Genomic DNA, 26,318 nt, shown 5'->3' with positions numbered 1-26,318 from the left:
GCCTCCCTCTAGACCTAATTCCTCCCTAAGTTCTGCCTTTCCTTACCATCACATTAGGGCTTCAACATATACATCTGGGGGTGGTTATAGAAATTTTAGAGGGATTAAAAAAAAACTAAACAAAAAACATTCAATCCATAGCATTCTGGCAGAATGCTGTGGATCAAATGTTTGTTTATCCCCGAGACCTTCCAAAATCCATGTCTTTCTCACATGCAAGATACATTCATTCCATCATAATAGTCCCCAAATCTCATTCCAGCATCAACTCTAAAGTCTCAAGTGTCATCTAAATATCGTCTAAATCAGATACGGGTGATTCTCAGGTTCGACTAATCTTTGGCAATCTCAGCTGTGAGTCTGTGAAACCAAATTAGATATGTGTTTCCAAAATACAATGATGCAACAGGCGTATGATAGGGATTCCTATTCCAAAAGAGAGAAATAGGAAAGAAGAAACCAAGAGTGGTCCCAGGTAAGTCCACAACTTAGTAAGACAAATCTATGGAATTTTAAGGCTGGAGAACAACCCTCTTTGGCTTGACGCTGTACCTTGCAGACTCACTGGGGTGGCAATGTCACCACCTCCTCAGCTTAGAATGATGCTGCCCATATTGTGGCTTTCTGCCCAGTGGGGATTGTAGCCCTATGGCTTCTGTCAGAGCTTGTCCAACCTGTTGACACCTAGGCCATGTTCCTGGTAATCTCCGAATTCCCTTCTTCTCTTTTCTTGAAAGATAGTGCACATTCTCAGCTTCCCTACATTAGGTCCCATTTCCTTCCCCTTCAGACTGGCAGTTTCCTGCTGGGGTGGCTGATTAGTTCTGTGTTCACACCAACATGAATCACACTTACTGAATAGTCTTCCACTCCCACTTAGTGTTGTCTTCCAAACACGTTTCCTTACTGTTTGTAATATGGGCAGACTGAGAATTTTCCAAATCTTTCATTTCTGGTTCCTTTTTGCTTAACGATTCTGTTTTCAGTTCATTTCTCTCATCTTGAAGTTTACTATAAGCCATCATCGGGAGGAACCAAGCTGTTCCTTCAACACTTTGCTTAGACATCTCTCCAGCACAATATCCAATTTCATCATGCGCAATTCTACTTTCCACACCCAGTGGGACCACTGCTTCTCCACAGGCTGTGGTCTCAGGCTGGTACCTTTCTTCTGGAATCGTGCATGGCTTTAGGGACATACAAGAAACTGGTATCTCTGCTGTCAGCTTCTGTTTTTCTTTTTTCTTTTTTTTAACAAAATATTATTGTGGTAAAGTACACATGACAAAATTTACCATTTTAACTATTTTTAAGTATACAATTCAGTGGCATTATATTCACAGTGTTGTGTAACCACCATTACTATTTCCAGAAATCCAGAAATTTTTCATCATCTGAAATAACTCTAAACTCATTAAATAACCACCTCCCCTTCTTCCTCTCCATGGAGTCTCTGGTCACCACTGCTCTGTCCCTCTGAATTTGACTCCTCTGGTTCATATGAGGGCAATCACAATATTTGTCCTTTTAAATGCTTATTTCACTTAGCATAAAGTTTTCAAGGTTCATTTATGTTGCGGCATGTATCAGAAGGTCATTCCTTTCTATGTCCCAATGATATTCCATTGTGTGCACACACCTCAACTTGTTTATCCATTTATCTGTTGAATGATACTTGGGTTTTTCTCCTGTTGGGCTGTGGACACTGGTGTACGAGTATGTTTGAGTCCTTGCTTTCAACTTTTTGGGTCTGTACCAATGAGTGGAGTTCCTGGATCATGCTGTAAGTCTCTGTTCAACTTTTTGAGAAGCCACCAAACTATTTTTCTCTCTGCTCTTCTTCAAATGTCCTTTCTGTCTCCATCTTCTTGGCTCTTCACGCAGCTCTGCCTGTTTCTGTCTTGCCTTCTCCTTTTCATTGTTTTCTTTGCCCTCTCTTGCTCTTTCCATTTTTAAATAATAATTAGCTACAGCACTCAGTTGACTTAACACATTCACTGAACAGACTCACTTGGAGCTGTTGTTCACTTATAGGCAGATAAATGTGAGAATTCTTTATTTAAAAAGAAAATTAAATGGCTTTTGTAGTTGGTTTACCTTTTGTTTGTTTTGTTAATGTAGATGGCTCTGAACTGATTTTATTTGATGGGTAATTTGTTCTTATATTTGCAAGTGGTGTGCCAGATGTTGGCAAACTTTTTCTCTAAAAGCCAGAGAGTAAATAGATTTTATGGACCACACATGGTCTATTGCAACCGTTTAGCTCAGCCATTCTTTCATAAAAGTAGACACCGATATGACAGAAATAAATGGGCATGGCCATGTTTCATAAATCTTTATTTAACAAAACAGGTGGGCTGGATTTGACTTTCAGGCTGTAGTTTGCGTACCCCTTGCATTTGAGGGCAGAAAATTAAGTTTTTATTCTCAAATTTTTGCCGAATGAATAAGATTGAGTAAGAAGCAGTTTTGGAAACGTTTATTCATTTATTCATTCATTGAACAAGCATTTGGTTGGTATCAGTAGATTTTGTTTGGTGTTGTTTTCTCCCTTCAGGGGATACAATGGAAAGTGCCTTGCCTGTTGGGGGCTACTGGAGCTAGCAGTAGCCAGGAAAGGCCTTCTGAGGAAGGAACATTTGAGTGAAGACCTAAAAGATTTACAGAATCATATGACTCTGTTAGGGAAGAGCAAAGCATAAGTAAAGGCCCTGAGATAGAAATATGCTGCATATTCAACAGGGCAAGTGTGGCTCCAGGAGAGTTGGCTAGAGAGAGGGGAGTGATGTAATCACAGAAGCAGGAACATCCAGGTCACATAGTGCCTCGCGGATGATATTTAATCCTACCACATCTAATCCCCACATCTCAGTGAGATCCTCTCTGCCCTCTTCTTCTTTTGGAACTAAAATTGCAGATTGCCCCCTTTGTCTTACCCAATAGCTTAAACCACATTGGAGGCTTTGGGGACTAGGCCATCACCCAAGGCACTTGTTTCTGGGGGTAGCATGGAGAACAAGTTACACATGGTTCTTGCTTTGTGCAGCTTTAACTTCAGAGGCAAGGACAGGAGCAACCACAAGACAGTGCTCTGATTTGGGCTAGATTCATGGGTAAGAGACCTGTCTAGTCGCACAGGGCCCCATACTCAGAAGGCCTCCTAGCTTGATTTAATGCTCTGATGTTGCCATCTTTAAAGTCTTAATTTTTTAACGCAGGCCCTGCCTTTTCATTTTTTACTGGGCCATGCAAATTATTTAGCTGGTCTCAGCTATGCTATTTCAGAATGGAAGACTACGGAAACCTAGAGCAAGCGTCTAAATGGGTTCTCTGAAACGCAGAAGAGATGGTAAAGGAAGGCTTCCCAAAACCAGTAATGGATAATTTGATAGCTGGCATGGGAGGATGGGGGAAAGAAGCAGGTTCGGGTAGATGGAGGGAGGAAAGGGACGTAGGTAAGAGAGAGCAACTGAAAGGAGGTTAAAATGTTCCAAGCACCAGTGGAAATTGGTTTGCAAAGTTATTTTGTCTGGCTATTTATTAGAGGAAAGTATAACTGAAGACTCACGAATGATCATAGCCTAGGCTGCCCTACAGAATGGCTGCAATTATGCTGTTGATGTTGTGTAAGCTACATTTTAGGATCAATTAGTTAATTGCTTGTTGCTTTAATTATTCACACTCTTTTTAAAGCATTCTTTATGTGTCACAGCTGAGCCAAGGAAAAAGTAAAGATTGCAGAAATTATTCAAATGTGGATGTAATGTAAGCTAATGGATTTATTTGATAATTGGAGTGGTGTTTATATAGGGTCCTGCTCATGCTTAGAAAAATGTTTTATCCACAAAGTAGTCCAAAATAAGAAAAAAATTCACATTTCCCTCTGACTGGGTAATTTCTGGATCTGCAAATCCCTCTTTTTGAGGTCATTCAGTATTGATCACATGTCACAATTTAAATATTGATTTTAAAACTACAAGAGGGATATGTCAAAGTCATTCCATGTTTCTTAACATCTTCCTTGGCAATCAGTAAAGCAACTCAAACTCCTGAGCTGTTTGGTGCATAAAGGAGGAGATTCATGGACAGCAATTGAATGACTACACCTGGAACTTCTAGAAGCATGAAGCAAACTGAAAGAATGGAACACTGGAATTGTGCTAAAGATACTTTCACAAATTTTAGTTTATCGTTTTTTTTCCAAGAAAAATATAAATTCCCTACTTTAAAACTTTCTCCCTAATTCTACCTGTTCTGTATTGATAAGAATTTAATTTAAGCACCAATGAGCAGTTACATTTTTCTCCTTAAATGATTATTTGAAATGTGAAATGCAGAAAGTTTGCCCATGTCTCCTTTTGACATTTTCATTTATAACCTTGTCCACCCTATTAAGCTTTGCATAAAAATGTGGTTTCTTGACCACTAGCCTAGCACAATGTGGTGACCCGATAAACGTTCAGAGAATAAATGGATGAAAGGCTGAATAAGCAAGTAAAGGAATGAGTGAGCATATCTCTCAACTCAGCCACAAGTGAGAAACAATCTTGGATTCTAACGGTCTCAGTTGTAACACATAAAGTTTCTGAACTTTAAATTATTTTCTTAAAAATTTAATTCCTCCATAGGTTTGGCCACCCTTGGGGCTCTGTTAGACAGGGTGATTGAAATATGAGTGCAAGTGTTATATACCTTTTCCAGATCTGACTCCTGAGAACTCCACGCACAATCTCCCATGCTCTCGTTCCAGCTGTTCCACAGCTGGACTGTCAACGTGCAAATTGACATTGAAAGTCAAGCACTGAAGTCGGTGGAACCTCAGTCAGCCAGGGTTCCTGAGGACTGTGTGATGCAGCGTCCTCTAACGCAATTTTGGACTACAGAAGCAAAAAATAAACAGCCATTGTGCTAAGGGACTGATATTTCAGAGTTTTGTTGTTGTTGTTATTGTCGTTGTTGTCATAGCAGCCTTTTTTTCTTTCCCACGTTTCCCTTGTCCACACCAAACTCCCTCTCACCAAAGGGTTTTGCTCTTACTGTCCTGATGGTGCCCTGTTAATTCTGACATATCCTTTACGACTTAGCCAAGTGGCACTTCTTAAGAAACTTCTTTTCCCGATTAGTCACATCTCTCTTTGGCATCATATGACTCTCCTCTTTAGCACTTATCCAGGGAATTGTCATTGCCACAATTGTTCCCTTCCGGGCACAGACTTCAAAATGGCTTCAGGAGCCCTGGTCAGCCACCAGGAGGCCAGGGCAGAAGGCACGTGAGCACATACGAAACACCCCTTAGGGCACTGAGAGATAGCTGAGGGAGGTGATTGCCAACGCAATGCAGGTCGGGATAAAATCAAATATGAACGCGAATAAAACCCCGTTTATGTCAGCAGCCTTCTAAAACCTTGAAAAGTTTGTTACAAATATCTGCTGAATGGAGACTTACTGATAATACAACCATCCATTAAGAAACTGAAAAGTTTTATAGAAAGTCTCAAGGCCCATATTCATTTGAGAACACAGCAGCTCAGCCACTGAACATTCATGTAATGGAGAGGCTTGTTTTTACGCCACTGCATCTTCAAAAGGTTCTCACTGTTCTGCCCTGTAGTAGGAAACAGGGGTGTTGATATAAATGGGAACTTTAACTGCCATTCAAGGCACCAGAGAAAGGAAATGATAACAGTTATTTTGCTTTGCTTTGTTTTGTTTTGTTTCATTTTATTCCTCAAGGTTGAGAGTTATTCAGCATCTACAAGACAACTTCCTTCACTTTAATTCCAAGCAGGAGCAGCCGGGATGCAAAGCCTCGTTAAGGATATTGGGACTTTTTTTCTGCCCAGGTAGACTTTGGTTTTCCAGTGTGCTGAACCCTCATGCTACATCTAGGGTCCCTGCTTCTGAAAGGCAGGGAACTGCCTGATGACACTGGTCGACTGATTCTTACTTTGTCAAATAAGTAAGCATCTCTCTTGCAAGGAAATAAAGTTCACGACCAGACACCCGGGCACACCCAAGCCTCCGATCTGCCCTTTATGTTTCTCATACTTTATTCTCGTGATCGCTTTTTCTTCTCTTTTGTGTCAAATGCTTCACCCCAGAGGTATGGACTTCTTAAAGAATTTTAGTATAGTTAATGATTAAAGTAATGTAAATACAGTATTAAAAATTCTCAATCAGTAAATCAAAATTTATCACTAGTACACATGCTATTCTATTCCAGCTTATTGTCACTGGGCCCTGTCAATGTTTCGTTTCTAGCATGGAGAACACTGCATATTTCATTTTAATGGAACTTATGTTTTCTATTCAGAACTCTCAGGTAAAATTTTCCCTCTTTAAGGAATTCTATCTAATATCAGCTTTTATCTATTTCCCCATAATAATTATTTATCCTATTCTATTGAAAGTTGCCTTTTCAATAAAGCAGAACTGTACCTTAGTCATCCAGCTCAATAGGACATAACCTCTTTAACCCAAAGTTATGCTTTCCTGGCAGAACTAGAGATTTCTATCATTCGCTTTACACCATGTAGTGCCCAGTCTTCTTAGCAAGCCTGTCTCACTTTTGAGGACACCTTCTGAGTTGTCTCTGAGTGGGACTGGCCTTGTGGGCATGCAGGCTATATAGTCCCACAGGGCCCAGTGCTTAGTATGTTCCCACACTTGGTTAAATGTTCTGCTGTTGCCATCACAGAGTTCTTAGTAATATTTGAACAAAGGGACTGTATTTTACACTGGGCCTTATCTCTATGTAAATACTTAAGCAAAGCCAAGATCTAGGTCCAAATTTCCCGATTCAGAGAAATACGTATCATCTTGTCTATCTATTCGATTTAATTTTGAGGTAGAAAACACATAAAGTATGCAAATCTTAATTGTACACCTTGATGAATTTGTAAACACATTCATGTAGCTACCACCCCACTTCAAGACACACAACATTTTACACCCGCCATATGATCCTCAAATTCCTTCCCAGTCAGGAGTTGCCTGCACCAGGGGTAACCGCTATTCTGATATATCCCCAAAGATGAGTTTAGCCTGTTTTTGGACTTCATATAAATGGAATATTACATAATATAGTTTTCAGCTTTTTTTAAATTATTATTCATTAAATATGTGAAATTAATTCATGGTCTAGCGATAGGCTATGTTGCATAATATCATTTATCTTGTTGTACTGTGTTCCATTATATGACATCACAATTTATCCATTCTACTGTTGTGGGTATCTGGGTTGTTTCCAATATTTGGTTAACACGAATGAAGCTGCTATGAACATTCTTGCACATGATGTGGTGCATATATGCACTCTTCGTTTGGGTATATGACTAGAAGTGGAATTGCTAGTTCATGGGGTATACTTATGTTTCGCTTTAGTAGATATCAGTATAGACTTTTGAATATCCAAGGTGATAACTTTTTGCAGTGCTATATTTATGCCTTCATCATTTAAAACTCATTTTGATTCCAATGCACGTTGAATTTCTTCACATATTTAGATCTTTTAAACCTCACGACCCCCTGAGGTAGAAAAATCTCTCAATTTTCACAGATCTTTTTCCATATTGAGATTTAGAGAATTTACAGCCAGGGTCTCAGAGTTAACAAAGGGCATCAAATCTAGTTCTGATATTAGTTTAGTTTCTTTCAATATGCAACCCAGCTATATTTATCGCTCTTATATAGTAAAGAGTAGTCATAGAAAGAAAGTCTTAGAGCCAGTGACACACCAATCCAAATGCCCGGCATAGATAAATGCTTAATAAATATCTCATAAATGTATTAAATGCTTAATAAACTAAACTGTGACTATCCTACCAGAAATAAAAACCTATACAAGCAATCTATATTTTTCTGAACATTTTCCTTTAAATTATTTATTATGTACAGTTCTAGAATAGCTTAACTTTGGATTCTATTACAAACACCATCCCAGGAACACAAATATGCTTGAATGTCTCTAATAAATAAAGAAACTTAAAGCTTAAATATATTGTCTAAAATCTTAAAGTGAGGAATCACAATTTCATCAATTCCATTTAAGGAGTCAAGCTATTCTTGCAAGACGTTTTTAAAAGAAGTAATAATAAAGATATGCACAACTCTATAGAGATCTCTTTATCATATGTATGTAAGTATGTATATATGTATGTATGTATGTATATATGTATATATGCATTATGTATGTATGTATCGGATGTTTAGAAAATCCAAGTAAGAATACTAAGCCCAAATTACTGCACAAAACAGACATTTGGCATTATAAGATTATAATTTTCCAATCATATTATTCTCACTTCTCAAAATAACTGCAAGTTGGTGTGTTTCCCCAACTCCCCTGGGAGTCTTCCATGTGGCTGATATTGTCAGTACTGAGAGTTTTAACCTAAAGAGCCACTGCTGTCATCAGCACTTCTTTCTGTCTACAACTGATCGTGAGAACACACAGGTATGACTTAACTGGGAGAACACAGGCAAGTGGCATTAGACAATGATTAGGGGATATTCGAATGTTTATTTATTTTGGGCAACCATTATTGAGAGCTTTCTAACTATGTTGGACAGGTTGCTTAGCACTTTATAACCATTTTTAAATTTAATCTTTACAACAGACCTATGAAATCGGTGGCCTATTGTCTACTTCACAAAAGAGGAAACTAAGTCAAAGAATGGGTAAGCAATTGTCCGACCTCACCCAGTGGCAGAGGGGCTGAGATGCATTAGGCTGGAGCTTTTCATTCCAAATATGAGTTTTTCTCCATATTCTTCTCTCTGCAAATTTTTATTATGTAATATCATTTTACGAGAGGATGCATTTTGAGGGTTTACATGAGATTGCAGACACCTATGTAACTGTCTCCAGTGTGAGCTTCACGCAGCCCTCTGTTCCAGAGGTATCTATTATTGTCCGAGATGCTTTTAAACTGGGGCATTACTGTAGTGTAAAGCTAACTCACATCCTTTAATTGCTGCAGTCCAGGGGTTGACCTGCTTTGAAAACATTCAAGTTAAAAGGGCAACAATTGAAGAATAATAAAGGAGAAAGATACAAAAATAGGGGACCAAAAACATGATTAAATGTCAAAGAAGAAGTGGTGCTTACAGGAGCTTAAGTGCTCACCCATTTTCATTAATTATACAGTTGCATAACACCATGAATTGTGAGCATCTACTGCCTATTTATTATAGATTTTTTTTTTTAAGAAGGATGAAATGGTTTTTACTTGTATTAAGAAATTAGGCAAATCATTTTTCTCAAAACAATCTTTCTGTTAGACATTCAGTAGGTGTCACTTTCTGATTAATCGTGACCTTTCTGAGGTCAATCGTCTCTCCTCCCCCATCATCCTAGGTCTTTTCTATATTGTAAGATCTACTTCATCATTATACTTCACACCTATAAAATAACTACCTTCGTAAAATGCTTACTGTGTGGATAAAGTATGTAGTGCATGCTATTCACATCTATACTCTCTACTGTGATTCCATAAGGCAGGTAAAATTTTAAGCCTCATAAATTAGAGACATGATTCAGAGAAGTTAAGGAATTTGCACATGGTCCCAGATCTGAGAAGTAGCGGGTCAGGACCTGGTGCTCATATCTGTCTCATTCCTCCCACTCGCTTTTCCCATTGTATTCATTTTTACTCTCAAGACTTTAATGAATCCCTATGCATCTACTTATAAATCCTAGAATGGGCCAGGTGGGTGCCCTGCTTGCTACTTCGCCAAACAGAAAACAAAGGAGCAAAATCTAAAATGGCTGCTAGACCCACTCCTCATATTTATGGGCCATGACAAGAATATATGTGGACACTCTTGGCCGATGGCCTGTTGTCCTTTCTTCTCACCCCCACTCCAGTCCTGCACAATAAGGAGTCTCGTGTGCATCTGTAGGGATATGCCATGCTCTAAGTCCAAGCTCACTTTACATCCTCCACAAATAACCAGCACTTGGCTACTCTTCCAGAATACTTTTGTGCAGTCCACCATTCAGAAGTTGGACTCAAGAAAGTGGCTCATGCAGGCCCTGAAAGCAAACTTGGACCACTTGGGTAAGTGAGTCTGGGATTTGGGTCCTCAGAATAGGGAATAGAAGGCAGAGTGTGGGCTCTAGGTGGTCAGGTCTACTTGACCACCAAATAGACTCCAAATCAACCCCTCAAAGTCATGGTGCCCATGGGTCTGCAGAAGGTGTTTACTGACTGGACGACTGACAGGAAAGAGGACATTGCAATAAATGGGATCACTCTAAGAATCAAAGATCCATAATCACAGTTCTTAGTTAATTCCTTGGAGTTGCTAATTATTTACCATCTATAAGACAACTTCAGCTTACTCTACTGATTCCAACTGAGAACAGCCAAGTTGCGATGCCTCATTAAGAATTTTGTGATTTCTCTCTGCCTGGCAGACACATTATCTCCAGCTTGCTGAACCTGCGTGCTAACTCTCCTGCTCCTGCCTCTGAAAGGCAAGTGACTGCCCTGTTCACATCCCTGCTGGCTCTCACTCTGTGGGGAGCAGGCACTACTGCAGGGAAGCAAGGTAAGCAATCGTGCATCCTTCTGAGAACCTTATGTCAGACATATATCCATGAGGCAGCCCCGTATGTATTTCTTCCGAATTTCTTAAAAATTTTTTCATGAATTTTAATAGTACAGGTGATATCAAGATAGCAGGAAATGAGGGGTAGTATATTCTTTCAATGTGCTGATAAGATATATCTCAGTTTTCTCTTTTTCAGTAAGAAAAGTTATCCAAAGTTCAGCTACCTGAGAGGGCTGGTTATCTTGCTCCTGTTTTCCATCCCAAGAATGGCCCCTAAGTAAAGAAATATGGTATTTTTCTCATGAATTATGTAAGAGTGAAACTTGCTTTGTGCTCGTCCTTGGGTTGAGCAGAGCTCATTACAGATCTCAGTTGTCCTTGTCCTCAGAATCGTCCAGTTGATATTTAATGAGCAGGAAATCCTTTCTACTTTGACTATCAGCATCCACTTGGGAGATGTCTTTATTTTGCATTTTTTCCACGCTTCCCATTTTTAAGATAACCCCATTTTTTATATACATTTGCTTAGTGTGGCCCAATGGAAGTAAAAACAAAACAAAACAAAAAACAAAACAAAACAAAAAAACAAATTGAATCTGAAGACCTGACTTCTCTCCTGGTTTTACTACTCTCCTGATGCAGGCTGTTCTTGGACCTCTTTGAGACTTTCTTTCTCTGAGACATAATGGCATAATGTTTGTTCTTTCTACAAAATAGATTTAAAGATAAAAAGCTATAGTTCTTTGTAGGTGAAAAGAGCTTTGTAAACTGTAAAGTGCTTGAAGAATGTTGCGGTGGAAATAATGTGGGATTAAGAGTCAGGTGACCCAGTCCGAAATCTAGGCTCTGCTGATTGGTTTTGGATTCCCAATATGCAAAATAACTAGATGATTTTGCCTTTTCTTAAATTTTAGTAATCCACGACATCAAAATGTCAAGTATTAAAAACAGTTTAAATTTAACCCTTGAGTCGGGAAATTAGAATCGATTTCTTTAGATTTCAAGATTTTAAAGATGATAAGGTGTATATAAACAGAAGGAGAGATTACATATGGGAGATGTTACACTTAAAATAAGGCACATTTTTCAGAAAGAGAAATATTATATGACATCCCTAATCATTTAATTGATTTGTTCAATAGCCACTTACTGAGCAGCTGCCAGGGGCAGAGGAATGTTTTGTACATAGTTGGGAGAGATAAATATGATAAGTTAGTGATCTTTTATCCTTTATCTCAAAGGACTTACTATTCAGTAATGGAGGGATCCTTAAGAATAATAGTGGGACTTCATTGTTACTAAAGACCTATTTCTGAAAGTTCCACTGGATGTAAAAGAAAAAGAAATGCATTTATTCTGTGAAAGATTTAATTGTGGATTCTTGAAAGTTTCAATGAAAGCTGGTGACCACCTGTTAAGGAGGCAAGACAGAATATTACTGCGTTGGGTGACGAGTAGATCAAACGTCATCATTTTACAATTCTCCAAATATAATTCCATGTATATCCTGTATGTTTTAGTAGGTGTCATGGTTTCTTTTCTGAGGGCATGTTCTAAGTTTGAGCATGAATGTATCTGTATTATATGTATATAAATTATTTTCTCTGTGTCTTTATATCTTTCTGTTCTTTTTACAAACATTAATGTAGAAAGCCCTAATGTGGACCGCAAGAAGAACATGACAGAGCATCTGATTCAGAGCTTCTGGTCTAGGTGGTAAAGTAAAATCCAAGATAAGTCTCTGATTGGTATGTGCCAGGTGCTACCCATGCACGATCTCTCACAACTGTGTAAGCCAGGCACCACGGTTAGATCCATTTCCCAGATGAGAAGCCTGAGGGGCGGAAAGGCTAAATAACTTCTGTTAGGAGTACAGGTGAGTGGTCGACTGTATTTAACAAAGACTTACATAACATTGACCATGTGCTTTACAAATACTCACTCATTTTTTAAATCTTTCTAAATGCCGTATGAGTAGGTACTTGTATTATTACTACTTTATAGAAGAGGAAAGTAAGAGACAGAGATACGGTGACTTGCCCCGAGTCACACAGTAAGTGGTATATAGCTGGTGTTCGAAGCCAGGCGGTCTGGCTCCCAGTCCTTGCTCACTGTGAGCTACTTCTCAAATCCAGAAAGATCTGACTTCAAAGTCCTTACATTTAACCACGCACTGAATGGCCGCCTCCTCTTGTGTGCTCTCTTCTGAAGATAAACAACTGTAATATAAGTTGGTGACCCCAACAGAGCTGCGAATTCAACTGTCTGCATACAGATGTGGCCTGTTTGTGTTCGCCCAGCCGTAAGGCACCAACACCACCATTCTTTCCACCACTGACCTGAACTTTGTCACTCTTTTCCTGTGGCTTTAATTAAATGTTAACATTCATTTGCCCTTTTCCATTGTGTTAAAGATAACCTTTGCTTCCTGTCTCGTCTAGATAAGCTGCACTCCATGACAGGTACCAAACAGGTTCATCTTGATATAAAGTAAGGAGTGGGGACTCTCTGATTCTCTCTGCTGACATATTTTAAAATGCCAGTTTGAATATTTGTTTTGTTCTTACTTCTTTTATGTAACATCAGGATAATAAATTACTTCTGGATAGTGCAGTAGCTAAAAGGTTCAAGTCCAAATTAGTCATACTAAGTGACTGCGACCCTTTCTAAGAGTCAAATAGACTATGTAGAGAGGTTTCTTTTGTTTGTTTGTTTGTTTGTGTTTTTTCTTTTCTTTTCTTTTTTTTCTTTAAATAGTTGCAAGTACATTATGGAGAGGGTTCCCGGTTGGGATTCAGAGTTCCACAATTCATTGATTTGGGGGAATGGGCATCCTGAGGTTTTCTGAATGGGTAGTCACTCTCTCCATTTATTGGGAATGGAATGGCTTCTTGCTAAAGCGAAATGAGTACTGGACCGAGATGCAAATCTTGATTCACATCTCGTTTTTGATGCTGATATCTGATGTGACCTTGAACAAGTCTCTTATTTTCTCTACAGCCCGGTAGCTTTATGGCTTTCAGGACTGTATTGTATCAACATTGCATCATGATTCGGACATAATTGAAGAATGACGTTGTGAACAGTTACTTAACATATATTATCTGATTTACTCTTCAGAACAAACCTGTGGGATGAATATTTTTATTCACATTTTATAGAAGAGAAAACTAATCCCTAGGGAATTTGAGCAATATGCTCAAGATCATAACACAGCTAGAAAGTGTGGTGGAGCCAGGACCATCACCCAGGGGTGTCCAGCTGGGAAAGCTGTGCCCTTAACCATCACGGTGCCATTGAACGTTACACTTTTATAAATGTATCCAGTGTTCCTTTAGATTTAGTGCACTTTGGTGTCATTACTTCTACCCACCTACTTCCTAGAAATGTTGAATGTTCGTGGTTTTTGATACCGCTTTGCAACTTATTACTTCTCTGACAACATTTGCCTTCCTAAAACTCTGAAAATTAGACATATTTCTGGTTAGCAAGGTTGTTACTGGCTGTGTCCATAAAAGTCTCTTGAATTTTACTGAAAGTAGAAGTAATTCCCTATGTTTCCTTAATGTGGGACAAGAAGAAATGTTATGATTTTATTTTTGCAAGTTATGATAATATTCAAATAAGTGTATTTAAAAATAAAAGAGACAAAAAGAGAGAAGAAGAGTTAAAGATAAGCCAGGGAAGGGAGAGATGGCAGAAGAGAGATTACTCTCAGAAATGCTTCTTACAACAAGAAAATATATACGTGAATCTACAAGAACAAAATACTCCAAAATGTTAACATAATATTTATATTTATCTATGGGCAGTAGGATTGCAGAATTTTTCCTTTCTTTTCTTTTTGTCCCCTTATTTATTTAATTTTATTTTTTATGCCTACAGCACCTAGTCTTCCTAGGTGGTCTCCCATCCAAGTACTAACCAGGCCCGACCCTGCTTAGCTTTCGACATCAGACGAGATCGGGCTTGTTCAGGGTGGCATGGCCCTAGACTCCTTACCTTTCTCTTTTTAAACTTTGTTAACATCTCCACAATAAATATTCATTATATGTGTACTAAAAATAAACGAATGCATGCACATATACATGCCTGTGGCTAGCAAAACACAAATCAAGCAGTTTTGAGCTAGCTAACATCTCAGCAAATTATAACAGCAAATTATTTTGTGGCAAATTTCTAGACCAGGCTAACTCACCAGACAATGGCAGCATCAAAAAATACACAACCCTTTCTTAATATTTCTGGCATCATCCGTTATTTTCAGCCTCATTCCCTATTAAATCATCAGTGTGACATCTTCCTAAAGTTATTTACCTCTTAAATAACTATATGACAGGAGCTCTTCAGAGAAAGAGCCTATTTTAATGTTAATCATTTCCATTTTTTAAAAATTGTATTTACTTCCTCTCAATTAAAATGGACCAATTAAAAAAAAAACCACGAAAAACCATGCAATTTATGAAATGCATCCTTCTTTATTTATTCTTATTTTTTCCTCCATTATATATACCTAGACCTCTTCTCCCCATTCCTGGATTTATACAGTTTCTAAACTGCCCTCCCCCTTTCTTGTGTTTCTTAATCACAGACCCAGTGCCATCATGCTTCTCTCTCTAAGATGCGACAGATGGGTTAATGCAGTGTAACGTCCCCATTACCTATAGATCCCTCTCAAAATAGTTACAAAATAATCTCTTCATAATCTGGTTCTCTTACTTTTGCATCTAACCATATTTCCCTGGGTTTTTAACATACATCAACCTTCCCAGCCTTTCTGCCTTATGGTCATGCCTTGCTCAGCCTCTGGTCTTGTGCTTTGATTCTTATTTTTCCTGGTCCATGATGGTTCTTTTCTGCTCTTCTACTTATCTTCTTTTTAGTGGGATCTCTTCTTAAAGCCTTCTGAAATCACTATGCATATTAAACACACTCTTTTTTAATGATCTTTCAGTAATGTAAATCTTTACCATATATTTTGTCATTTAATAAAATTTATTTTATTATTCTCTTGGTTGTACACACACATACACATTCTTTGTCTCTCCGACAGGAATAAAAGGTCTTGAGAGTCGGGAAAGTAATCTGTGTAGTTCCTTTATATTTCTATCAGTGTCGAGAACATAGTAGATGTTTGATAAAACTTTACTGTATTATATTTCAGTTCATAGTAACTAATTAAATTGAATCTTATACCAACTAAATGTGATTCCATCAAATACAGATTGAATTTTAAGAACAAGATTTTTTGAATTAAACAAACTTTCATACTTAATTTTTAATCTGTTGTGCTTTTGTCTATAAACAGAGCATCTCTCATGCTCACATTCTTTACTGGTTGAAATAAGCTCTTCCTCTGACAACTTCCTGTCAAATGGTTATTTAAAACTCTCAGGTGTATTGCTTTAGGAGACTGACACATCGGTGATTTAATATGGAATGATGCGTAAATAATGGATGACAGGGGAGCTATTAATAAAGGAAACTATATTGAAGTGCCCTCAAAGACTCATGAAGAATGGGAAAAGTTATCTGAGACTAGCTGCCTGGTAAAGACTGCTGGCTCATTAAGAATCGTTGCCTTTTTTCTTTTACTGCTCTAAATATTTCTGAGCAATTTTGTTCTTAGTGGCTGCTCTTATTAACTGCCAAATCCAATAGGAAGAAGAGGCTGTGTTTTTGGAATTTAGTATTCTGATCTGCTTTATGCCTTGGTGAGATGTTCTACAATTAAAAAAGTCTAGAGCATTACTGTGAAGATTAAAACTAAGCCACTGAGTGCCATTGAAAGCTAGAATCCTATTATTTGCGTAGATCCAGGCATAGAAAGGTAGACACTTTATGTAACGCAATTACTAGTTACACTTTAATCACTGTTGTCCTTTAAAATCTATTTTAAAATGACATTTGTAGAATCTGGCTAGAGGTAGGCTTTATCGCATAACTTAAGTGATATAAACAAAAAAACAAACAAAAAACAGTTTGATCATTACTGCCCAATATTGCATCTTATGGGCAAAACACTGTAGTATCATAAAAGTTTCTTTTAGTATTCCTTCCTGACAAAGGGCTACAATTTTCAATCCTTCCACTGTAAACCTATGAAAAGAGATACTATTTTCTCGAACCCTTTCTTAGATGGAGAATTAAGCTGAATTTCAAACATTAAGCAAAGACCTAATGAGATCTCAGTGAAAGTTAAGAACTAGGTTCACCAATCTAAAACGCACAAAATGTAACATTTACCAATGAAGAATTACTAAAATTGAAATCAACTGAAGCCTGACTATAGATTTGCAAGAACTTTTAAACATTCACTAGATTTTATGCTCGAAATGCGAGGATTTGTAAGTAATACGAAGCAACAGTGAAGTTTAGCTCTAGATTTAGAATCAGAAAAATTGGATTGGAATTCCAACTACACAATCTATTACCATCTGACCTTGGAATGGTCACATAATATCCGAGTTTTCTTCCTTTTAAGTAGAAATAATAATGTCATTTCTACGTATTTCATCAAGTAATCTTACGAAATATGAATTTGAAAATGTGTTACATCTATGAAATACTCTAAAAATATAAGTTATTACCCTCATATTTATTATTGTAAAAAGTGTGCTTTTTTTAATCCCTTGCATATATGGAATGACCGTACCCTATGACATGTCAGGAAGCAAAGCTGCTCGGAGAGCTTTTGCTACTTCTTTCATGTATCAAATCCTTTCTGTGGTTCCTCTGCCTCCTTGCTTCCATTCTCTCCGACAAGGGTGCAAATCAGCAGATGAAAAAGGCTGAGTTTGAAAGAAACTATACCATGGAAACAGGAGAAAGTCATATTTTCTAAATTCCTATTATGTCTTTGCTTCTGGGTTATCTCATTTAATCTGTTAATGAAACTTCCCTAGATACATTATTATTATCACCATTTTTCACAGAAAAAATCTGTATGCAGGCAGGTTAGGGAACTGTCTTAGAAGTTAGTTTCATTCTAAATTGTCCGTTTTCATAGCCCCCTAGTTCTTATTACAATATAATGTAAAATAAGAGACAAAGCATAGCATAAGGCATTCACCCATAATCGGGGACCTTATCAGTCCCAATTGGTAAAAACTGGTTCATGGTGAAAAGTCTTACCCTTTCTATGTATAAAGCACAGATTTGCATACAATACATATAAGGATCTGCAACACATCTAGGATATTAAAACTTAATTAGCAGTGAGTAGAAAAAAATTTCTACAAAGACTTTTTAGGAGATCAATAATAAAAAAAGGGTTGAGAAACACTGGCAACAGAAGAGAAAAATGTAACTACAGTGAATGAAATTTACAATGGCTTTGGTTCTCATCAAGGTCAGAACCAAATAAAAAGCATCAATTGTCAGCTGCTTCAGCCATGGAGTATCACCGCATATTATCCTAGAGCACATGGGGTAGAATGGGGGACATTTTTCAACCCCTGTGCTGGAGTGTTGAAATGCCATCCAACCTGATGGCAGTCCAGAAGAACTGGCAAGATCAGACCACTATGATTTTAAACAATCAGAAAATCAGAGGGTTTGGCCCCCATAAGAGTAAACCATGTCCTCAATGTGCTCACCTCTGCACACGAAATGTCCTGCCATCACGCTCCGCCTTTCTGCCCTCCATCGATCTCTTAGGAGTCAGTCCTAGTTCCACTCTTCCAAGAAATCTTTGGCTTATCTAGCTTACATCTTCTTTCCCCTCCAGGAAGATCTAATTACTTGTACAGCAGGGTGCCTTACAAACCTAGGCATTGCATTTGCAAAGATCTGGATTTGAATCCTGACCCTGCAACACATGACTGGCTGTAACTGATTTCTCCTCTTCTTGTTCCTCGGTTTGTTCATCAATAAAATGGGACTACTTATGTGTACTCAATTTACAGCCACGAGGAGCAAATATATAAAACCTTAAGCACTGCGCCTGGCCAGTAGTAAGTGTTCACTTGATGAGAATATAATAATTTCAAATGCAAATTTCTTCTCTCCTTAGATCTGGAACAATAAATAGTGTGTATTCAAAATCACAAATCTCAGCTTAGATGTCATCACCTCCTGCAAAAAGTCCCGCTCGCATCCCTGTCTTCTCTAGTCTAACTCTGCCGTGGCTCATGCTTCTCTCCTGGTGCTGCTCATACTATAAACGAATTGATTAGTTTGCTCGTCCATCTCCTTTACTATTCTGACTTCCTTGCAAACGAGGATCTTTATCTTACATAATTTTCTATTTTCAGTACCTAGAATCAAGTTTATTAATAATTTTCATTAAATGAATATAATTTATAGTTCCACAAATTTGATTATTTGTATTGCATGAAGATAGCTCACCTTTCCATCTCTATATATCTATATAGATCTACATAAATATATATAAAGATATAGCATTTTATTCTCATCCCTTGAGATATAAATCCTTACCATTGTATACAAATTTATCTTCCATTATTTTAAAACTTGACTCCCTTATTAACCTTTTGATATATATAGGTACATATATGAAATCTACCTTGAAAATTAAGAAACAACCTTAGTCCCTGTCTTCCACAATCTACACCCATTGCTTTTTTCATGCTGTTTTCTCATTTATTATCAGCCCTTTCCCCAGACTGAGGATGGACTCTGGGGATGGACAAAATGGAGGTGATTCATTTACATAGTCTTCCCAGTGCTCCAGGGCCAATTTTTAGCCAATGCCCTAGGTGAACTTTTTGGGAAGATTTATAGTATTTATCTTGTAACCTTCTGTTATGAGTCCCGAGAGCACTGGCATCCAAATACCAGTGAGAACATGCGCTGATGTGCATGCAGTGTGCCGATGGCTTCCTACTGAATAGCAATAGCACTTAATTCTACAGGTGCATATCAACAGCCAGTGTATCTAATTACTCGCGGTCACAAATTAACTGCAGTGATTACAGAATATATTCTCTTCACTCTAACATGGTTTGGGAGATCTATCTGATCATTTCAAAGATGAGCTTGAACAATGGAACATCTCAGAGTAGTTTAAAAGAATCTGATTTATAAAGCATGACTTATAAAGTTTCTTTATTCTATTGCTGCATATTTTTTCAATTAATGAACAAACTTCAATTAGTGGTGCAGCTTTGTGGTAATGAAAAATGTGAGCCTTTTCATGGTTAAGCTCAATAGCCAATGTTGTAATTTACATTTCTCTAAAATTTAACTAAAAGATACACTCATCGATTCAAACCAGTGAATGTTCTTTTCTTAGTAACACATTCTTCTTTATTATCCTTTGAAATAATAGTTCACGTATCACTTCCTCAGACAGCCTTGCTGGGCTCCTTATCTATGTGGGAGGCTCTTTCTTCAAGCTTACCTGGAACTCTACGTATGCGAGGGGCATAATTATACTTCATCATGATATTCTATCTTCTCAGGTCCTTGAGGACCAAGGCCTGTCGCCTGGCACATTCTGCAGGCTAGGTGCTGTGCCAGGGACTAGGGATAGAAGAGGAATAAGAGAGGGCCTCTCCTTGAGCCAATCACTGTTTAGTGGGAAAAAAAATGGAAATGCAAACTAACAATTATAATTCAAAGATTAAAGTCTATGGTCAGTGACTTCAAAGTGTGAAAAGACTCATGAGAAATTACTTCACATGGTGAGGATTTCACAAAGATCTATTCTTTAGACTAGTGGTTTGTAAGAGATATTTTCAGAGATGACCCCAGGGATAATTCTGATAGGTGGTTGCTAAATCATAACGAGAAGATAACATTGGAGCAACTAGGTATGTAGCCAGAATCTTTATATCACAAGTGTCCTCACTGTTTTTATTGGCATTTGCTATCGCCAGATGGAACAATAACTTATTTTAATCTGATGTTTTCTAAGCACCAAATATTTGTACGACAGTGTGCTAATTGCTCTGAAGAATATGAGGCTGAGTAAATTTGTTCTCTTGAGGAGAATGTAAGGAGTGATGTATTTTGAAATAGACCCTGCCTATATGTCAGGCGCTGTACTAGATGCTCTTTCTTTGCCAGCTTGCTTAATTTTCATGAACACACTAGAAGTTATTATTGCCCCCATTTTAGAGATTAGAAAAATGATGATCAGAGAGGTTAGGCAACTTGCTCGGCATCACACAGCTGAGAAGTGGCAGAGCCAGAATTCAAAACTGGGTCTTTTACCCCAAGTCTCGCTTCTTTCTATACTAATACATGGTCTCCCAAAAGAATTAGGTACTATCCAATTTAGGAAGAAAAAAACCACATATACAAATATCCCTATTTTTTGAAGAATACCCTAGATCAGGTGTAAACAAAAAGTAATGATATTTAATGAAGAAAAATCAAGTAAAGTCTTCATGGAGAAGGTTGCAAGAAATCCGCAAAGATTTCTGACACGTTTAAATGAGAAAGAGACTATCCAACAGAAGAATATGCAGTTTCTACCTTTCCAGTAAGCCTCACACAGAAATACGGATAATAATAACTACTCTGAATACCTGTTAGGAATTTTAATGATGATACTAACAATTAACGTTCACTGAGTGATTACTGTATACCAGGCACAGCATGAAACTACGTATCTTATCCACGCCACAGTACAACCTATGAGGTGGATGTTATTGTATCTCATTTAATATACCAGGAAACAGGTGTAGAATCTAAGTAACTGACCAAATCTCACAGTTAAAAGTTAAAGAGGTTGCAGAGCTGGCATTCAAAGCCCTAATTCTTAGCACTATGTTACTCAGCCCATCATTCATAATTGCAAAGTACTTAGCTCAGTGTTGGGTCCACAATAAACGCTCAATAGTATTTGTAATGGCCGCTATCCCTTATCAGCCACATTATCACCAAAGGCACAAAAGTGAGACTACAGAAAACGTCAGGAAAGTCCCCACAGGCCCTTGATGAGGGCTTAGCATTGGAAGTGGTTTGAGCTATGTGTGCAAAGGCAAGTTGGGGGCACAAAATACTCACACACATGTCAAGGGCAGAAGGAGTTTGACCTTGATTTGAGAAGTTATCATAAAACTAAAAAAGGCTTTATAACAGTCCGATAACCTAATTAGAACCCAATTCTTAAAATGCACATTTAAAATTCACATTTAGAAGTGAGAGATTATTGTGCTAGAGTTGGAAAGTGATTGGATATGAGCTTCAAGGGGGCAAGAAAGAGTAAAAAGTTAGTTTTGAGGGACTGGGCTTAAGTGGGTAAGCGGGATGTGGTAGTAGCCTATAAACAAGTAGAGTAAAAAGGAATAAAAATGGGCTGGGGCTGGGGTTAGGTCAAAGGCGTGGAAGGGGCTAAGGAGAGGAAAATGTTAACCAGGTTTTGGGAAACTTGATTTATTGGAGCCAAAGTGACAACCCCGATGGTATCCAGCAGGCTGTTAGAAATTTGTATGACTGAGCATAACCCTTCTGAGGAAAGGACAGAGTTAGGAATGCAGATTTTGGAATGATCCAGAACTGTGCAATATTAGGTCAGTTAATGTTTACTCACTGTATCCAAAGTAGCTTCTGGTTACTAACTCTTTGTATGGATAGAAAGATTGAATGATTGATTGATTGATGGTAGAATCGACAGTACCTGAAATTATGTATGCTGTATACAGTCATCTTTATGTTTTATTACCTGTATTTTTCACTCCATGATTATGAGGAATTTACCTTGTTTACCACTATATTCTTAGGTCCTAGAATAATGCTCGGCATAGAGAAAGCACCCATGCATATTTCTTATATGAATGAAGAGCATATGAAGGAATGGGTCTCAGTTTTTATATTCACAATAAAGGAAGAACTTCTTTACCTCTAATAAGACACTGACACTTCTAGAGAGATGAGGAAGCCTATAAACTATGTGCTTAGGATAAGGCCACGTACTGCAATTTCTCATACAATTACAGTTGATTCACAGATGCCCTGGGGCCTGCAGATTAGACTCCACGGAATTTACAGTAAAAATCTGTGGGCTCAGTCAAGTGCTTCTTTCACTGCAAACCTTGAGAAGGACCTACATTTAAGGTTTCTGTTATATTGTTATAAATAATTTAAAAATGTCTCAGTAAAGTGTCTCACATGTATGTGTGACTGACAGTTAACTCTAATCTATAGCCTCGAGGAGGTAAATGTTCGAAGTACCTAAATCAGGAGTTCAAATTCCAAAGGTTGCTACTACAAATCTTGATGGCATTTTTAGGAATTCCAGAAATACTTTTTCATTGATAACATAAAATGGTTTCAAAAAGTATGTGTGCATTGTTTTATAGCATTTGATAAAAGGGACGGGAGCACCCACCGATTTTTAGTTCTGAAAAGGGTCCGGGAACCAATCTCCTGCAGATACTGAGGGATGACTGTAGATAAGGCTAAGACAGACATGAAAGTTCACGAATGCAAAGGATGGGCTAAATCTAGAGGAATCAGAACTTGAAACAAAGGGCTCCAAGAGGTACTTTAATCAGCTGGAGGTTGGGCTTTTAAATAATTCACTGTTCATCTCACTGTGATCTTAGACTCAGTGGTCGCTGATGTCATCCTGCCCTGTGTTAGAACTCTTTTTTTTTTTTTCCTACTAGATTGTAAATGAAACCTCCTTGAGTTTTCTTGAGGGCAGAAGCTAGTTCTTACTCATGCTGGTAGACTCATGAGCCCTAGCATGATGCCTGCCACACAGTAAATAGTTGTAGCAGTACATTAACTATTGAACAGGGAGGGATGTGGTGAGAGCATCATTTTAGCAGATTACTCTGGCAGCACTGGGTTAGATGAATGGGATGGGTTGGGGAGAAATAGAGAGGGAGGCCAATTAGGTGTGCATTTCAGTCTTCCAGGGGAGAATGGTTAAGGGCTCAGAGAAATGCATCACTAAAATGTTCAGATCTAAATCTGGTCAGCCACGTGAATAAAATGGACACGGCCACACAGATAAATAGTCACACAGTATTTCTTTTCTCTGTTCTCTTTTATTCACATGGAGTTCTTAAAACCGTTGCCCGTGGTAACGTCCAGCAGAAAGCTGACCAGCGTTCGGATGCGTCTATCAGATCAAACATTGATGAAAGAGGCCTGTTCTCTTTTCTACTGAGTCAATTGTTCTAAATATAGACTGGGCAGGTTTCATAGAGCAATAGAAGTGACTAGAATTGGATTCCAGTATAGGAAGTGTCCTTCCCATAGCCAAAATATAAGCAAACTTGAAATGAAAAATAATATAATGTGAAAAAGCTAAATGTTTAAAACAATCTCAAACAGATTCCATTTTTTTTTCTGTTGTATTTTAGCGTGTTGACTTCATATTTTCTCTTGCGGCAGTATGGTGTTGAATACAAAGAGGAATATACCATCGAAGGAAGCATCGGTCTTAAAAAAATTTTAATGCACTTGCATGAGAGACCCATTTGAAACTGGCCCAGTATTCATTTTCATGGATAATTGAAGAATCTGTTTTCTACAGATTCAATCTCAAAGAGCAATACACTTTTCAACCCTTTCATAAAATAAAGTTTCTTTCATTTTTCTAATTTAAAGGTAATATTTTTAATTTAAAGGAAGCCATTATAGAAATTTTGAAAAACTAAGGGGCAAAAAAAAAAGAAAAAACACAGAATGGAATCACCCACAATTTCATCTTTCAATATAACTACTGTCAACAAATTTTTTGAAAAAAATATCTCAAGTATTATTTATATGAATACAACTATGTAAAATTTCTTTATCCTTTGGTTTTTGCTTAAATGTCACTTCCTCAGAGAAGTCGTCCTTGATCCTTCCTCATGTCCACTATTTTTTCCCCCCATAGGACACTGTACTTTGCTTTGTGGAACTTAACACAGTTTTTAACATTGTGTATTTCTTTAATGCCAGCATTCCACATGAGAGCAAGATCATGTTTATTTTCTTCAGTATCATGTGTCCAACGCACTCAGGCAGGTACTCAGCATACAGCACACACTTGAGGTAAATTATTTACTAAAGTTTTTTCAGGCACTATGTTGCAGTGGTTTAAGGCAGCAGCTTCTGCAGCCAGACTTGGGAGTGAACACTGCCGTGGAAGGCAAAATGCGTTGTGACATTACACAGTAAAAGGAACATTAGCGGTGTGACCAAGTTAAGTATCTCGAGATGCTTACCCTGGATTTGTTAGTGGGCCCAGTAGAATCACAAATTTCCATACAATAGGGAGGCAGGAGGGTCAAGGTCATACAAAGGGATGTAATGGCAGAAGGGAGGAGAGAGAGAGAGAAAGAAAGAGAAAGATTGGAAGATGCTATGCTACTGGCTTTGAAGCTGGAGACTATTGCCATGAGCCAAGGAATGCAGTTAGCCTCTAGAATCTAGAAAAGACAAGGAAATAGATTCTCCTCTAGAACTTCCATAAGGAACCAGCCCTGCCAACCCATTAGATTTCTGACCTCCAGAACTATACATAACAGAATAAATTTGTGTTGCTTTAAGTCACTATGTTTGTGGTCACTGGTTCCAGCAGCTATGAAAAACTAAGCTGATACATATCCCAGAATTACTTAGTTGACTAATATTGGGTGTGAGTATATGTTTTTCTTTGTACAACAGTCTTCATTTGGACTGCTTGGTTAGCATATCTGGTGGGAGGAGGGATAGTTCTCATCATCTTCATTGTCTAGTTTTCCGCTAGCTGCCCCCATGTCCACACTAGAGGTCACAGTATACCCTATAAAAGCTTCTGATGCCACCTAGTCATCAACCAGGGGATCTTCTCCAGGCAATCTCACATTTCTTCCATTTAGGACAAAGACCAAGATAATTGCTTTTTTTGGCCTACGTCTAGCTTATCATATTATCTCTCTCTCTCAATCTCTCTCTGCCTTGCCTATCAGTTGCCTTGTCCTCAGCATTAAGGATCTCCCCAGCATTCAAAGATGATGTGTTCATATCATCATTGTCTTAGACAGTTCGAGCTGCTATAACAAAATATCATAGACTCTGTGAATTAAACAACAGAATTTACTTCTGACAGTTCTGGAGACTGGAAAGTCTAAGATCAAGGTGTCGGCAGATTTAATGTCTGGTGAGGTCCTTCTTCCTGGCTTGTAGACAGCCACCTTCATGCTGTGGCTCACATGGCCTATACTTGGTACATGCAGTTAGAGAGGTAGAGAGGGATCTCATGTATTTTCCCTTTTTTATGGCAGCATTAATCCCATCATGGGGGGCCCACCCTCACAACTTTGTCTAAACCTAATTACCTCTCAAAGGCCCCATTTCTAAGTACCATCACAGTGGGGGCTAAGGCTTCAATATATCAATTTTGAGGGACACAAACAACTCTCAGCTGGTAACACACATCCAGAGGCTAGGATGTCCTGATCCCTGAATCCACCTCAAATTACCAGGTTTTCATATTAGTGTACCAGTTTTTAATTATATTAAGACACTGGTTCTCAGCCCAGTATAACAAAATGATAACAAGAAAGATCTTTTCAACATAATTGTAGTTAAACACAGGGTGCTAGAGATTTTGACTTCTACCATTAAAACTTTTTTATCCACAGGGAGAATGATTATATGCCCCACTTTACCTGGGACAGTCCAATTTATAACTATCGACCTTTCATAATTATTAATAGTGCTTCCTTTTACTCTAAAAAGTGTTCTAGTTTGTATGATAAATTATATGATTCTTCTATCTTGGACTTTGGATGAGTCACTTAATATATCTTAGGATTTATTCCTCATCTATAAAATGCAACAGTGCTACCCCCTCACAGGATGCTGGA

At 38.0% G+C, this 26,318-nt stretch overlaps 1 protein-coding gene and 1 pseudogene across 4 annotated transcripts in view; both read right to left on the bottom strand.

The window, feature by feature from the left end:
• KCNIP4 (potassium voltage-gated channel interacting protein 4) overlaps positions 1-26,318 on the bottom strand; it is a 914,902-nt gene that overhangs the window by 324,034 nt on the left and 564,550 nt on the right. The window lies entirely within an intron of this gene.
• On the bottom strand, positions 14,434-14,552 carry LOC120583034 (uncharacterized; annotated as a pseudogene).

This window comes from Pteropus medius, unplaced genomic scaffold (genome assembly GCF_902729225.1).
Source record: "Pteropus medius unplaced genomic scaffold, Ma_sr-lr_union100, whole genome shotgun sequence".
Taxonomy (NCBI): Eukaryota; Metazoa; Chordata; class Mammalia; order Chiroptera; family Pteropodidae; genus Pteropus; species Pteropus medius.
This window is presented reverse-complemented; position numbering and strand designations above follow the sequence as displayed.